Below are 16,273 nucleotides of genomic sequence, written 5' to 3'. Positions count from 1 at the left end.
TATTAGAACATGATTTTGTTTCGGACGATAGCTGATTCCAGTATACAATACCACGAACGAAAAACGATGCTCCATAATGTGAGGTGTTATATTGCGGTATTACAAAATTATTTACTCGAATACTTTGAAATGGTTGAAATTTGTCTGATAAGAAACGTGGCGTTTTAGTGGTAATTATTTTGAAAATAGCTATAACTGTTCTGATTTTGAAGAATTCATAAAAACTGCATCCGAGTAACTCTGGTTGCAGGTGTGTGACTCTGGAGTAGAACGATAGATTGAAGACCCAACAAACGCAACAGTTTAAAGCTATCCGTAATCTGTCGATAGCTCTTGCTGAGGCGTTGAGAATTAACTCGAGACCGTATGTAAAATGAGGTAAAAGTAAGGCCTTAAAGAGTCGAAGCTTGACATGAGCTGGTAACATGCTTCCTGTTTGTTTCAAGTGTCTCAAACCTCCAAAAATTTTTCCACACTGGGAATCAATGTGTGAGTCCCACTCAAGGTCGTTTTGGAAAATAATACCGAGGCTGGATGCTTTATTAACATAGCTAATTATGTCATTGCCAATTCTAATTTCAGGTAAAATGCTAGGTGCGCTGCGTGACCGTGAAATAAACATTATTTTTGTTTTCGATGAATTTATAGGGAGAAGATTAAGAATCGACCAAGCCAAAATATTTAAAAGATCATAGTTAATTAGACGCGCTAATTCTGATTCAGAAAGATTGGTAGAGCAAATATAGATTTGAACATCATCTGCAAACATATGTATGCTACAATATCTCAAGATAGAAGGTAAATCATTGATAAACAATGAAAACAAGAGTGGACCTAAAACTGATCCTTTTGGGACTCCAGACGTTATGCCAGCTTTTCTAGACATTTTTCCATCCACATCAACTATCTGAAAACGGTCGGTTAGATACGAGCGTATAAGGTTCACAGTATCTCTGGAGAAGTAAAATTGAGTTGAAAGCTTTCTTAATAAATGATAATGTGAAACCCTATCGAAAGCTTTCGAAAAATCAATGAGAAGTAGAAGCGCTTTTCCCCTCTGATCAATAGTTTTGTGAATATCGTCATGTACTTTCAAAAGAGCACTAGAAGTATTGTGTCCTGATCTGAAACCAGATTGCAGTGGGTGTAAAAGGCTAAAATCGGTAAGAAATTCCTGAATTTGATTTTTCAAAATTTTTTCTAGTGCTTTTGATAAAGCGCACAATATACTTATCGGTCTTAAGTTATGTATATCACTCTTCCTTGGTTTTTTTTCTTATAGGAATTACTTTTGAAAGCTTCCAAACAGTAGGAAATTTACAACTTTTGATAATAGTGTTAAACACATGAGTTATAGGAGTAATAATGAAATGTAAGATTAGTTTAACAAATTTAAGAGGAATTCCATCTAATCCCAACGCATTAGATTTTATAGCATTGATTGCGTTTGAAACAGAATATTCGTCAGTTAATGTAAATTTGAAGCCATGTTCATTAGGTACTGCGAATGGTGGTAAATTTTGATCTACATTGAAATTTGAGCAAAAATATTCATTAATCTCATCACAGGTATTTTCTAACGGAATTGTACAAGTATCAGTAGTGACATTGATATCCTTAAGTTTTTTCCAAAGATTTTTGTTGGTGATATGAGAATCCACAACATTAGTAACATAATTGCATTTTGCTTCCTTAATCATGTTCGTAACATGGTTTCGAATTCTCTTATATTGTTCATGATCAAGATGATTTTTACTTCTGACCCAAGACCGATAAGCAATATCACGCTCTATCATAGCCAACGAAATCGCATTATTGAACCACGGGTTACATCTCTTAGGTTTATGTCTGCGAAGAGGAATAAAAGTATCATATAACTGGGAAGCGTATTGATTCAAAATATTTAATGCCAAATCAGAGTCATTGATAGCGCAAAACAGTGACCAATCAGTACAATTTAAGGTGTTTTCTAAACTAGCTCTATCCAAACGAGAGTAATCTCTGAAGTACGAAACAGACTTTGGCTCAGTGCGTCGAATATTCAAAGAAGAAAATATTATATCGTGATAAGAAAATCCTGGAGCAGCAACTTGATTAAGATTCACGATGAAATCAGTATCACTTGTCAATAAAAGATCGATCAAGGAGCTGCTTTCTGAAGAACAATGCGTTGGTTCAGAACCAATGCAACTAAAACCTAAATTGTCTATAACGCTACGGAACCTATTAGATCTGTTATCATGCTTCATGAGATCAGTGTTGAAATCACCAATTAGAACGCATTTTTGATATTGCAAGGATAGATTTGTAAGCTTTTCGAAAAGGAATTCGGCGCAGTCACACCTAGGTGGATTGTAAAAAACACCCAGCAAGAATTTTTCGTTACGTACAGTAACTTCAACTAACAAATATTCTGTAATGTTACTGTTTTCTGCATTTACATATAGTTCAGAATATTCTATTACTTTACAGGATAGATCACTTTTATAATAGATACAAATGCCACCACCTCTACTATAGCAACGATCGTTTCTAATCAGTTTATATCCATCAATACTAACAACATCATCAGAAGTTTTATCCGATAGCCATGATTCAGTTACACAAATTATATCAACTTTACTATTATGAAAGCATTCACTTCTGAAAACACAGAAACCAAATTAAGTGCGTTGTTTTGAGCAATTTAACATGAAATATCTTACCAAACAAGTTTCGACACTCGATTCGCAGAAATGAACACAAACATGGCGGTTTGACTGATGAAAAATTTTCTCCGATTTCACAAAACGCACACAAGTGCAATATAACTATACCGCGTACGGTATGTTTACTATCAAACCATAAGACTTCAAAGTATGTGTGACAACTTTTCATGATACTAAACAGTATGTAATCATATTTGAATGTTTTGCCAAATTGTAACCATTTCCGATATAACCCATGTATGTTTAGAAATAGTTGATTTATTCATAGTTTCCAAATATGGACTATATGGAACTGATTGATAGCAATTAGCTATACGGTAACCATTAGCGATACAGTAGATGTAGTGTGAGATACAGTACAAAACCGAAATATATTTATAGTAACACAATTAAGCCACAATATTGGAAGCAGTTAACGTATGATTTATGATTTAAATGTTGTTTGGAAAATTTGCCAAAGCGTTTTTTGCTATGCGGGCTGGCCAGTACCACGAGGAGGTAGGGATAGGTGTTGCTGGTGCCAAGGTGTCTGTTAGTCCCAAGCGAACATCTGGTTGGTTCCTTGTGTAAGTACAGCTGATCTGCTGGGAGTAGCCATCACGGGCGACCAATCAAGCTAAAGTTCAGTGCAAACCTTTTGAGAAACAATCGAATTGGATAATAATGTTTCATGCATTTGATTGATCCTACCAATTGCGGGTCCCGGGTCACTTCAAATTAAAAAAAAAGCGATTAATTTGTATCTTGACGCCTGGGCCAAGCTTATAGATACGCATTTTTGTGAATTATTATGTTTGATCTCTTTTTTTTCGAGCATTGAAAAGGTTTAGTATCCAACAAATTTTTAGGCATTAAGTCCGATTGGCCACATTCGGTGTATGTTAAACGGTCAAAAATTCTTAATTTATAATGTTGAAATATCGTGCACCCCCGATAATTTAAACGGTACCTCATGCAAACCACCGGGGTTCATTTTTAATTTGAACTTCTAGTCACCCTACGAGCAAAATAAAATCTTACTTCTGGTTACCCCTTTGGCTGTTTTGTTTTGATTCTACGTTCCATTTCACTTTACTCCGTTCCATGAGCTAAATGACGTTTGAACCGTTTTTAATCTGAACGATGCGCAAATTAGCGGGGTACAAATTAAAAAGTGTTTAAATGTGGTCGAACCAACGGGGGTACCCGGTATAAGATTTTAATGGTATATGCAAATTAAAATGATTATCGTTGCAAATGAATTAAGATAACTTGGCATGTCCCACAAAGTAGCCCTTTTTTACTCAACCTGACCTAGTGAGCCACCGGAATAACCCGGGCCTCGTGAATATTCCCGTGGTCCTCTGGCCACTTTTAGAAACTAGATATGTGTACGAGTATACTGACAAAACAATATTTGAATCCGCTGAGTATTCGCTGAACGGGAAGGGTCTTAGTATTTTTGGTTTCACTCAGGCCTATAGGGGTAAAAAGAAGCTAAGTCTTATCTCCAAAGCAATTGAGAAATTAAACATCAGTTTGAATTTTGCAAAGTTATCAAGATTCAAATTTTTGTTCAACAAAAACACTAAACAATTTTTTACAAGATATTTGAAGCGTGAATAAAAAAAAAAAACTAGTGGAAACGCTCAAACGTATGATAAAAAAAGTTACAGCCCTTCATAGTGCACTGGGGTCATAGTGACCCCAGAACACAGCCAAAGGGTTAAGTCTGCATCAGATTTTCCAACGGTCATTCATTGCTGCGGATCTATTGCTAGTGCAATTTCTTTAGGATTTAGTTCGAATGTGGAAAGTGGCAGCAATGGAAGGAACCGTCCGGTTCTGGAACGAGTCGGTCGCGTAATCACGGTCAAACCGGCAGCAACCCGCGTAGGTACTTCCGGAGCAAGTGTCCCATCGCACGGCGTGGCCAAATCTACGATGCTGTAAGCGGTGGTTGGGTGCATCGTGTTATTAACTTAGTGAAGAGATTCGAATCGCGCACACACATTAGTAGGCCATGTAACGATATTCAAGTGCAGTGAACGTAAGCGCAATCGGTCGTTGTCGTCGCCGCCTTCGTCGTCATCGGGCTTACTCCAGCTGAGCGTGTTTTTGCTCACACAAACTCTCGCGCATCACTCCGGGCATGCGACTCAAGTTAAGTCGCGATTTTTTCAACTATTTTCTTCGCTTTCCGCTTAGTTTTCATTTGGAGCTCTAGTTATTAGCAGTTTTCAAGTTCATTCGAATAGTAGCGCGGTGCGGTGTTTTCCAGCCATAGAATCAAGGCTACAAGTGTTTTCCCGATATCGGAGTGTTCCAATTCCAAGTGGATTTTGTCATTTTAATCGTGATCGCGAACGAAAATAACCGGAGCAGCTAGAAGGAACGATCGTGCGGTTAAGAACGTATTCGCCTTCCTTACTCGCTCTGTCTCTCTGCTATCGACTTTTCGGTTTCTCTTTCTCGATTCAGTGCATTCCGGCTTAATTCGTCGATATTCTTTTGCGTTGTTCGGTTGCGTGGTCAAACGTTGTTTTTGTTTATATCTGTTTTATTTTTGTGAGGTAATCTAACATGATGTGATTATATAACGAAAACGATCGTTATCGCACGGTTCTCCCCAGGAAGTTATTATCAGATAAATATTTCCATCAAACCAGTAGTATTCTATAGCTAACCTGCATGTCTGGGTAAAATTTAAAAAAAAATCGTATAGTTAAGCCTTTTGATGATATAAGTCAAAAAATTAAATGAAATCAGAGATCGTTTACCTGTTTTCCAATATTATCGGAAGAAATGTATCCAAACTTTGATTAGTTATTTGCAGAGCTGTTGAATATGAATTATTGTGCTATTAAAATTGGCTCCATAATGCCATATATATATTGAGCTTTTCAAAAATCAGTATTTTTTTTAACAAATTTCGAGGCATACAGTTACAGTTACAGTTAGTTTACAGTTTGTCATTGATAACATTCGGAATTGATCAACAGTATTAGAATGTCTCATTAATTTATTTAAAATCAATGCTTTTGACGGTTATGCAGCAAGAAGGACGAAACTAAATATTTGATAGATTTTCTTAGTCAAAACTCCGCCTAGAGGTTACAAATAACTAAACAAACATACTTTGAACTATTTTCTTCTGGTATATTCCATCTGATAATCGTGGTAGATCCCCCAATACCGGACACCTAAGCCGCAAAATAAGTATCGCTGAAGTTATTGGTTGTATACAGCCTGATTACTCGTTCATGGCAAAAATGAACTTGAAAACAAAAATACGACTTTTGACATTGAATTTTGGTAGTACCTCAAAGTTATTAAATTTGCACCAACTTATATATTTACTTCAGAAATAAGTAGTTTGTTGCTTTTTCAAATTGTATTGGACATTGACATGCGACATTTTAGTTGAAAATAATTTGACAGTTATCAAAACACGTCTTATTATTCTTATTATATGAATTATAAAATATACCTTTCATTATGCTGTTCTCAATGTTCATTATTCTATTCCTTATTGCATATCTTAGATTCTACCCCATTACTCCGAATGCCATGACCCCGAATTCCATTTCCTCGAATGTACCATTAGCACGAAATCTATAACTCCGAATCCCATTAGACCAAGAAAATGTTATGTAGGGTAATTGTACATTTGGGGAAATGAAATTCAGGGTCATGACATACGAGGTAATGGGGAAGAACCACTAGAATCTATATGTAAAACAATGATTGTGTTTTGAAATATTGGTGCAAAACTAACATTGATATCCTGCAGCAAATTAAGTGGTCAAAACTGGGACGCAAGACAAACAAGACTAAAATCATGCTTTTTCTACAGTTAATTAAAATTATATACTGTACTTAAAATACGATTGCGACCATATTTATTATTTATTTGGTTCAAATTCAATTTAAAGCATTGCTTATTGAGTAACAAATAAGGTGATACAATGCTTTTACAGTCGACTTTCGATTACTAGAAAATCGTATCTTACATACACCGACACGTAAATGCTTCCAGTGGACGATTTGCCCTTTGAAGGAAGCACCACACTAGACAACGGACTAGCATGCAACGCCCAGTGGCACAGTCGAAATACGTTCCTAATGAAAAGTTTTCCGGACTGAAGCGGGAATCGAACCCACACCCCTTGACTTGATACGGCTAAATGCTTGGTAACATTAACCGCACGGCCACGAACCATAATAAAAGTTGGTTTCATGGCTACCTCGATGGTCCCTAGTATCGTAGTTGTGTTCTGTAACTTGATACCTCCCTAACTAGATGGTCTCTTCAATATCGAGTTATGGAGAGTTGGCTGTATATCGATTTCCAAAATTTTGTAATTTCTTGGGAAAAAATCATGCGAGGTGGTAACTTCAAAACGGGTTCTTGCTTAGATATACAGCTTAGCCGTATAACGTATAAAGATTTGATGGAGATAATCTCTGATAATAACGTTCTGGGGAGCACCGTGTATCGATCAGTTTCAACTTCTAACATACGTTTCTTCTGCTTTCTATCTTTGCAGGGTTTGCACCTGGATTGTGCATCATCGTCGTATAGTGTTAGAATTTTAAATGCCAACAAAATCATCTTTTTGTGTGCGCCGAAGTGTATCATCAAACTTATCGAATTGGTGATAAAAAATTGAAGCGGAAAACTAAATTCCAAAACAACCAAGAGTGGGGATCCCCGTGTTACGAAACGAAGTTACGTGCTGCAAAAATATCATTCTCCGATAATTAAAAGCAAGCAAGCTAACGCAGGAAACGAGGAAGCAGAAATCACAAAATTGAATGGAAGTTTATGTGTGCAGAATTTAAAGCAGTTTTTCTATGAATCGTCGATTGTGAAGTGAAGTGATACACCTTTGCAGTTGAATGGTGAAGCAGAAGGCAATATAATTAATTAAACTTCAGTTTGAAGAGCTCTGCGTTCCCCCACTTCGATTTTGTCGCGTTGTTCTGGGTTCGAAGAGTTTTGCGGATATTTTCCACCACCACCCGGCTCGTCCTGCTTATTAGAGTTATTGGATTTTACTGCAGGACCGGGAAAAGTGCTGCCTCTCAGTCATCATCCACAGAGCACAGCCATCGACAAATCGGATCAGCGAATTGGAATGTCATTGAAGGTAATGTACAGCGATATACCTGGGGCTCTTTCAGTGCCCTCTTTGCTTTCAATTACTGTTGATTAATACTGTATTATTCATTTACCGTGAGCGAGAACCTTTCTCCTGAGGGGAAGAAACATTCAAGTCGTCGACAAGAAGGCAATGTGCCGTCTTGTGTTATGAAGACTTATGGACTATTATGTACGCCTTCGAAGGCTAAGGGAGTAATAACAGTTTGTTCTACACATACCGACAGTATTGGACAGTATATTTGCAACTTTTCGATTTTCCATACAAAATGGTCTATTTTTGAAGATTAGATGTGAGTTATTTATGAACCGTTGGTTGGGATAAAATTTTCACAGCAGTTGAACTTGAATATGAACATATAATTTTGACTGATTTTTCCAGAAGACGGTTTTTCGTAAGGGGTCGTCCATAAATGACGTAGCTTATTAGGGGGGAGGGGGGTATTTACGAATTTGTGACGAAGTGTGACGAGGGGGAGGGAGGGGTCCTAGCTAGTGGACGTAGCATTTTGAATCAAGCCCGTAAAAAGAAAGGCGCTGAAAAAAAATGCACACAATTATTTTTTATCAAACTTCTTTTTTTTACTTATAAACTTGGGTTACAAAATTATGATTAATAAATTTACAAATAAACAAAATAAAAGTTTAATAAATTGATTAAAAATCAATGCTCTAACTACTTGGAGTACATTTTTTTGTCATTTGTTAACATGACATAAAATCAGCCGTTTTAGTATTATCCATATTTTCTGTTGGGGCTTTATTTCTTCAAGAAAATAAAACATGCTATTCTTGGCAAATATTACAAAGATATTTATTCCGTGAATTATGCCTTCAATGTTGCAGGTGATCTCCACCAAATCAACTCATCATTTGTTTTGATACATCAATGCTCTTGCTGGAATAGCCTGAATATTGATGAGGATAATAGATTCGAATGTTATCAAAATTGCCCTGTCATTAAATTTTCTTAATAACTCGGTAATTTGAAGAATTTATATTATTTAACTGTTTAATTATAGGTTGTGTAAGATTATTTCAGTATGGAAACGATAATGAAATTCAACTCAAATATAAATAGAGATTATTGTTTTTGTATAATAATCGCTAAAATTCTCACATTCCAAATATTTCAAGTGTAATCTGTTATGTATCTGGCCACTGTTTGCTAAAATGATTTGAAATTGGATAATATTAACGATGATTCTTTTCAAATTAATATATTTTTTTTTGATCATCTTTATTGAAATCTATTTCCTAACAACGAATAATTAAAAAAAAACAATCCTCTAATATAACGAAATTTTTGTTCAATATATTATAAAATATATTGGACCCTAACTCGACAGTAACAAGCTTCATCAATCCAATCAAAAAAAAAATTCACATTTTTTATAGTAAACTTGTATTTCATAGTTCGAACAGAAAAAGTAATATAATTTAACCTATATGAAACTGGAAACCAAAACCAAGGAAAATGTTTATTTAAAACTTTTCCAAATTACTTTTGAGCGCTACTGTATGTCGAACTGTTAGATTAGATAATCCTTACATTTCAGTCAGTAATGAATATCAAACTTTATATTGAACTTCTCAATTCCAATTTTTTGTTTCAACCCCGTCACTAAGGAAAACAAATAAAAAATATATAAGGGGGGGGGAGGGGGGTGCTTGATATGCTACGTATTTTCCAGGGGGGAGTACCAGTATTTGTGACGAAATGCTACGAGGGGAGAGGGGGGTGTAAAAAAATCAGTGAAAAAATGCTACGTCATTTATGGACGGCCCCTAATGTATTTTTATTCTCAGATAAGTCGTTTAAAATTTTTCGTCAAAAATTTCAATATAGTCAAACTGTTTTTACTTTTGAACTCATTGAAATTCGAGTTAAGTCTGATGTGCTATGAAAATTTCATTGATACCTATTGGTCCATAAATAACTACGATATAGTCTACCAAAGTTGATCACTTAGTATGAAAGAAAAGAGTAGCAAATGTATTGTCCAATACTGTACGTATGTATGAAGATGGTGCCGGTCAGGAGGAAATTGTGGTGCTGCAGCGTTAAGCACATACACATGGAAGTGGCTGCAATGCTATGAATCGATGGTCCGTGATATGGTTTTTTGCTGCATATCAGATCCAGTCCGCTGGGTATGGATGGAGCAGTCTTTTTTTTATTGCCACTATGAAATCGCATTTTTCGACTGCACTTGTGCACTGGAAAGACTTTTCTTCATTCGTCATAAAATTTTGGATACATAATCCGGTCTGGCTAAACACCGACCATATATTCTGAAGTATTGTGAAACAACATAATGCAACTTTTATAACAAACTTAGAGAACCTTTTCTAATGCTCAGTCAGATTGAAAATTATCAGAATATTTTTTTAAGAATTCACAAACAATATCTTCATATCAAATGATTGAAATGATAAATGTAAAAAGCTCATTTAGGGTCGGTGTTCCCTTAGTGGGCAGTCCCCTATAGTCGCACTAGTGGCTTTTTACGGCCGTTTTGCTATACATCTTTTCAAAACATTTTTTGACATTGTTGTCGCACATAATAGCGTCTGAAGTGGTCGGTATCGGTCGGACACTTAACAATCATGATCGCGGTGATTATGAGCACTGAGAAGACGATAACTACGCAAAAGTTCTGTACGAACGTAATATTTATTCGACGGTTAACTGATACACATATTCTTCTGAACTGATACTTAATTTATTGGACACTTAGCTTCATTATATTCTGTATTTCTGGACTTTTGGGTTCTTGGACATCTCACATTATGGCACTGATTACTGTACTGTATACTGTCTAACTTCTGATAAGTTACTAATTGGCTTCAAATATGATATGGTCTTATATAGGATTCTAATGCACATTTACTAATTGTTCTAAACTGTTTCTAAAGGCAATTTTGATGTGGTCAGTCACCCATCATTGTTAGATAATTGTGCATTGTAGTTGAATTTGGCGGTTAAACTACTGGAAGTGTTGAGAGTGCATGAGTGCATACCACTTGAGTGTGAATGCGTTACGGTTACATAACAGTACAGGTCATCTAATCCGATTTTATCGTTTCTGACTGTAATTGGGCGTGTACAGACATGAAGGTCAGGACCTATTTATCTAAGTACCATTGATTTACAGCTTGATTTTGCTCAAAAAATGATCGAAATAATTAGTTTTGCTTAAAATTTGAGCTCCCTTGCGCCTATAGTAAACATATTGTTCCTATAGTAGCACTACTGAGAGAAACTATTTTTATTATACGAAATAATAGCTGAATTAACAACTTTTTTTTACACCAAACGAAAGCTTTAGATCCACACTTTGTAGGAAAAATATAAAACTTTTGTAAAAATACGGTTTTGATAATTATTTTGCCAACGCCGTGATGCTAGTGCTACTATAGGAACAGAAATTAGAAATAGTGCTACTATAGGCACATGTATTCCTATAGTGGCACACGCGATAATAAATACAAACATTTGAGTTTTCGTAGTTTTCAAATTTTTTACCCACAAAACCAAAATAAAAAGCTATGAGATGATGTAAAAATAATGACGCTAGCATTATTTTTCGATTTTATACGAATTTTTGTTCTTAGCTATGCGGCTATTGGTACATCGACCCTATATACAAAAAGATTTTTTGTTCAGAAATAGACGGAGTTGGTGGTCTGATGGCTACCGCTTCTGCTTCATATGCAGAAGGTCATGGGTTCAATCCCAGGCCCGTCCCTTTCCACGTACTTTGTAGTTGTATATCTCTCACTTGCTTCTATCTTCCATTATAAATATATCACACTCAAACTATTCGTTCATAGCAAACGCTAGAACCAGAGACGGACAAGAAACCGTTTCCTAACGCTTCATACTTCCACGCGCACGCCTTTCTTACGCCTGATACATAGGCAGTCTGCTAACCACAAAAGCAAACCTCTCTGCCATGCCTTTCCCCCAATCCATACACTCCCGCATGAACTGGCGTGGATGCAGTGGAATATACGGTCTACGTGGGAGCCAGTTCAATGCATTATCAATTCCTCCCCCTTCCCCTCATTGGTCTGCATTCTGACGTGGCAGGTGCCATTGTTGCCTAAAAATAGAAGATTACCAACACTTATACACTAAGGATGCCTGTTAGTCCCAAGCAGTCATTCGGTTGGTTCCTTGTGTAAGTGCAGCTGATCTGGCGATCTGGAGTGCATCCACGGGCGGCCAATCAAGCTCAAGCTCAAAAAGATTTTTTGTTCAGAAAACTTCTAGATTGATTATCAATACTTCTTTGGAAAAGGCGTAGATTTCGTCTATATTTCTTTTGAAAGTTCAATTTTAAAATATAATTTTCTGTGGCAAATTTTATCATGGATCAATAAACTTGTGCTTGGAAATTGAAGCTTCAATAAATTCCTCGGTGTAACGATATGAAATAGGGATTTGCTTTCCCATAAAATTAGTCATGTACGTGTAGGTAGCCATCATCCTGGCTAAAGTTTTGCCATGTAACTCCATTCCAATGTCAAATTTCATGAATTTTATCGAAATCATATACATTTTGGATTAAAAATGCCTAAAAACGTTACTTCTCGAACAAACCACAAAAAAGATGTACAAGAGTTCCGACAACACCGAACTCCCTCCTTGCACCAAATGAAAGGAAAGAGTCTAAACCAGTCGAAAGAGACTGCAGATAAAATAATAATAAAAAAAATAATATAAATCAGATCAAAATTGCAGCCCAATAATAGCCCATAAATATTCTTACTAACTTTTCCTCAAATTAAAAAGGTCAGTGTCTTCACTTATTGTCTCACTTATTGTTTTCCGTAATAAAATTATATGAAACCCGTGGACGCGCCGTTCGAAATCATGGGTAGGACAAACGTTGGCAAATATTTTGTGCACATTGAAGCTAAGAAAAATTTAACCCTAAGTTTAAAGTTACTATATTTGGCATTTTCTATAAAATTGTCTTTCAGGATTTATATAAGATTTTAACAAGGGATTTCTATAGATATACCTTCACCAATTGCTCTAGAGATTATTTCTAAGATTTAGAAATAAATTTTCCAGTAATTCTTTGTGAAGGAAATCTTGAAAGTTTTTTTTTCAGGATTGTCTCGAAAAAGGTTTTTGAAATATGAATCAGTGACGTATTTTTAAAGAAAATTCTATAGAAACCTCTGAAAAATTTGTGAGTTTTAAAGACATACTCAACGAACAAGGATCTTTGAAGTAACTCCTGGACTCTTGAGGAAATTTTAGAAGACTACCTAGATAATTTACTAAGATAATGGAAAAAATCAATCAAAATTTGGGATAGTATACCGCAAGGTTTTTTTTTAAGAAATTTTATGAAAAACATTGGACAGAATCTCTATAGAAATTTGTGTAGGAATGATCGAAGTAATTATTAAAAAAAAAGTTGTTGTATTCATTGGTGTGAAAGCTTAAATAAATTTTTGAAGACTGCCTGGAATTTTTTTATGAAACTTTTTAAGACATATTTGAAAAAACTTTAGGAGTAATACTTGGATGAAATGCTGGAGAAATTCCTAGAAAAAATAGGTTTGTTTGAAAAACCCCTCAAAGAATTTCGTATTTCTAGGAAATTCACATGAACAGGCGTAGGAATTGTTGCAGGGCTTCTTGAGAAAGCTAATAAACCTATTATTTCTTCAAAAACTCTGAAATAAACCTTTGTAGATTTCCTCGGAAGAAATTCTCTTGAAATCTTTGAAAGATCTCCTAGAGTAAGAACTGGAGAATTCGGTAGAATGAATAGGGAAAAAAATATCTGGAGAATATTCTGAACAAGTTTTGAAAAAAAAATCATAGTTATACCTGACGAGATTACTGCAGATAGTAGCTTTGAAGTTCTTAAGGATTTCCTGTAGCCTTTCAAGTATCCTTCGAAAAGTTACTGGGAGGATTTCTGGATGAATTTGTAGAGAAATCTCTAGAAAAAGTTCGGGAAAGAATCCTGTCTAGACTCTGAAAATATTCTTAAAAAATCAGTGTGATAATTCCTGATGCTTCTCCTCGATGAATCTGAGACGAAATTTTTAAGGAGCCTATTGAACCCGTTCTAGTCACTGAGGGTTTTTAGAGCCTGTACAATTTTGCATCAGGATTCAATGCAGAAAAAAGAAAAAAGACTTCAAAGACCATTTTGGTTACAATAGACACTTTTGAGACCTTCCATTAAGGGTAGAGACTTTTTAAATATTTGCCTTAAAATAAAGACCAAGTCTCTAAAAAGAAACTTACAACCAGTCCTGTCATTAGGATTATTAATTGGATTAACTTTTGTTATCATTCATATACGAATATCCTTTGTGTTTACATTTTTTCCAAACCAATATTATCGAACAAATTTTAGAAAAATAGATTTTTTTTTGTTCTAAGTTCCTTATCTATTTCTAGATAACAAATGAATAAACAGCAAAAATTGTGTAAATTTTCTGTTCTTTGGACCGAAGTGACCCAATAAGTTTTCAGAAGAAACTGAAGATAAGCATCTTCAAAAATGTTTCATCGTGCTGAAACTCCATCAATAATTTGGAAGGAATTTCTTCAACAATTCTGCAAAAAATCTTTCAGTAAATCGTCATAATCTGCTCTAATTTAATATTATATTATATTAGATTAATCCATTTCTTCATCCTAAAAATCTCCAATAATTTTCTGATATATCTCTATGGATGTTTCAGAAACTTCTCAAGAGTTAATTCCGGGAATGCCCACGGCATATTGTCCTAATACGTATACAGGGTTGGCATAGATATTTTTAAGAAACCATCTATCTATGTATTCAGAAATGCCATAGAGGATTGTTCCATTTATTTTTCTAACGGTTAGAGAAGTTTCTTTTTGAAAGTTTCTAATGAATTCACCATAGATATGCTCAATCGTTCTTCTTACGAGCCAGTGCTTTCGTGGTCATGGGCATAGGCAAAACATGTCACGCTTAACTAGGCATGAAAATAAATAGAATAAGTACGACAATGATCGAATTTTTTTTCCAAGTTTTCTGCTGATCTTCTTTTTTTTTGTTGAATCATGGGTAGGACAATCCTTTGACTGTCCTACCCAGGTGTTTTGTGCGTAGTACATGTCCTACCTGCCCTACCCACTTCCCATGCCACTAGTGAACCCTACTCAGGACTCTTAAAATATCGCTTCCAGGATTCTATTCTATCGTTTAACATTCTTCGAAAATTCTGCGCTAGATTCTTTGCGAATGTCATCCAAGATTTTCAAAGAATTATAGTAAAAATCCATCTTGGATTCAATAATTATCGTACCTAGGACTTAGTAAAAGTTTTTAATGAACATTATGTCCTTAACATATGATATTTCTGCTTTTAATTCTCTGGAGTCATGCTGAAGATTTTGTCTGTATCCTGCCCAAATTTGCGCAAGAGTACTTTTTCAATTTTACTATAACTGAAGATTATCTTTAATTAGAATTAATTAAGAAAACTCCTATGTAATAACCTGGAAATAACTATTGAAACTGAGAAGCATGCACTGTTCTAGTAAGCACGTAACGCCAGAAAAAAGAAGGATAAGAAGAGGCATCGTATGCAGTTTCAAAAAATCTTGTTTCTTCTCATTAATAATCACAAATTGCCAAAATAACAATAGTAGCTGAATTATAGTTTATGCAATCGAACTATGTTTGAGAATGCAATCTTATTCAAAAAGGTTTTAGTCGCCTGAAGCTAGATTTATATGTAAAACAATTCCAACAGCTATTTGAACACCAAAAACTTAAATTCTAGCCGTTATCCTAGTTTTCAATGTTTTCTTATTGATGATTTTCTCACAGAAATCTTCAAAGTATTGACCTTAAAATATATTCTGTGATTTTTGAGTTGAGTTGATTTTGTCATCATTATATTTACGATATTTTTTTAATCTGTTGCTGTATCTCTTCCAAACATTCATAAAGTTGATCACCAATTTAGCGCTTTTAGCCATGCACTGGCCAACCGCACTCTACGGCACTGGTTATGCTATGGTTATCTGATTTGTATGTTATGAGGTGTAAGGAATGGCTTCCTGTAATGAAACATTACGGAATGAAAGAAAAACGGTTTCTTCACCATTTCTAGTTTTTTCTTTGAACCTATCTACTCTTCTTTTTGGCTTTACATCCAAATTGGGATAGAGCTTACTTTTTAGCTTTCTTCCTCTTTGGTATGTACTTCCACAGTTTTAGCTGAAAGTTTTCTTTTCCAATTGGTCATGTTTTGCATTCATATATCATATGGAAAGTACAAAGATACTCTATGCCTCGGGAAATCGAGAAAAATAAGCAATTTCCAGAGGGATTCTAAGGAAAATTCCAGGAGAAATCTTCAGAGGGACCTTTCCTATTCTGGGAAAAAAATTTCAGAAATC

The 16,273-nt window shown here is 35.2% G+C and overlaps 1 long non-coding RNA gene across 2 annotated transcripts in view; it reads left to right on the top strand.

The window, feature by feature from the left end:
• LOC110677181 overlaps positions 1 to 16,273 on the top strand; it is a 92,907-nt gene that overhangs the window by 12,043 nt on the left and 64,591 nt on the right. The window contains exons 1-2 of one of the 2 annotated variants that reach the window (XR_002501001.1): positions 4,580 to 5,260; positions 7,238 to 7,840. This is a non-coding gene — a long non-coding RNA (uncharacterized LOC110677181). Of the gene's footprint in view, positions 1 to 4,579; positions 5,261 to 7,237; positions 7,841 to 16,273 lie in introns of those variants that run through there. The other variant, XR_002501000.1, reaches the window with a different exon arrangement.

Source organism: Aedes aegypti, chromosome 2 (genome assembly GCF_002204515.2).
Source record: "Aedes aegypti strain LVP_AGWG chromosome 2, AaegL5.0 Primary Assembly, whole genome shotgun sequence".
NCBI lineage: Eukaryota > Metazoa > Arthropoda > Insecta > Diptera > Culicidae > Aedes > Aedes aegypti.
Note: the sequence above shows the minus strand (reverse complement) of the source record. Positions and strands in the feature narration are given on the sequence as shown.